Below are 806 nucleotides of genomic sequence, written 5' to 3'. Positions count from 1 at the left end.
ATGAGTCAGAATAGGTTCAATGCAGTGGATGGAGAAGGGATACCAAACCCCAAACCCATTGGTGTCCAGTTGATTCTGACTTATAGCGACTATAGGATAGAGTAGAACAGTTTCATAGGATCTCAAGGCTGTAATATTTATGGAAGAAGATTGCCATATTTTATCCCTCTGCTGAGTGTCTGTTGGGTTTGAATTGCTGACTTATCAATTGGCAACTGAGTGCTTAACTGCTGCACCACCAGGACTTCTTGTGTAGAAGAGATAAGCAAAACCAAACTCACTGCCATCGAGTTGATTCTGACTCATAGTGACTTCCATAGGGGTTCCAAGCCTGTAACTCTTTAAGGAAGCCAACTGTCTCTTCCACAGAATGTTGGGTGTGTTTGACCACTGACCTTTTGGTTAGCAGCCAAAAAAAAAAAACCTCACTGCCATCGAGTTGTTTCCAACTCATAGCAACCACCTTTGGGTTTCTGAGGTGGTATATCTTTATGGAATTAGATTGCTCAGTCTTCGTTCTGTGGAGTGGCTGGTTGGTTTGAATTTCCAACCTTCTGGTTAGCAGTCAAAGGCTGTAGGGACTATGCTACTAGAACAAAATGTCCCCTTTCTTCTGGTCTACAGAAATCTTGACTCTGGCCTTCATGGAGGTAGAAAAGACAAGAATGCTTGATATACATGATTGAGGTAAGGAAAAAGTAGAGGCTCAGTAAGTATGTACAAAGAGAGGTCAAGAGAAGGGGAAGATGATTGCATATTCCATGTCCAGGCCACCTACCTCTCAGGCCTCTCCTATAAGCAAGTCT

Source organism: Orycteropus afer, unplaced genomic scaffold (assembly GCF_000298275.1).
Source record: "Orycteropus afer afer isolate SDZICR_OR568_19922 unplaced genomic scaffold, OryAfe1.0 scaffold00921, whole genome shotgun sequence".
NCBI classification, from domain to species: Eukaryota; Metazoa; Chordata; class Mammalia; order Tubulidentata; family Orycteropodidae; genus Orycteropus; species Orycteropus afer.
The sequence above is the reverse complement of the archived record's forward strand: the minus strand, read 5'-3'. Positions refer to the sequence as shown.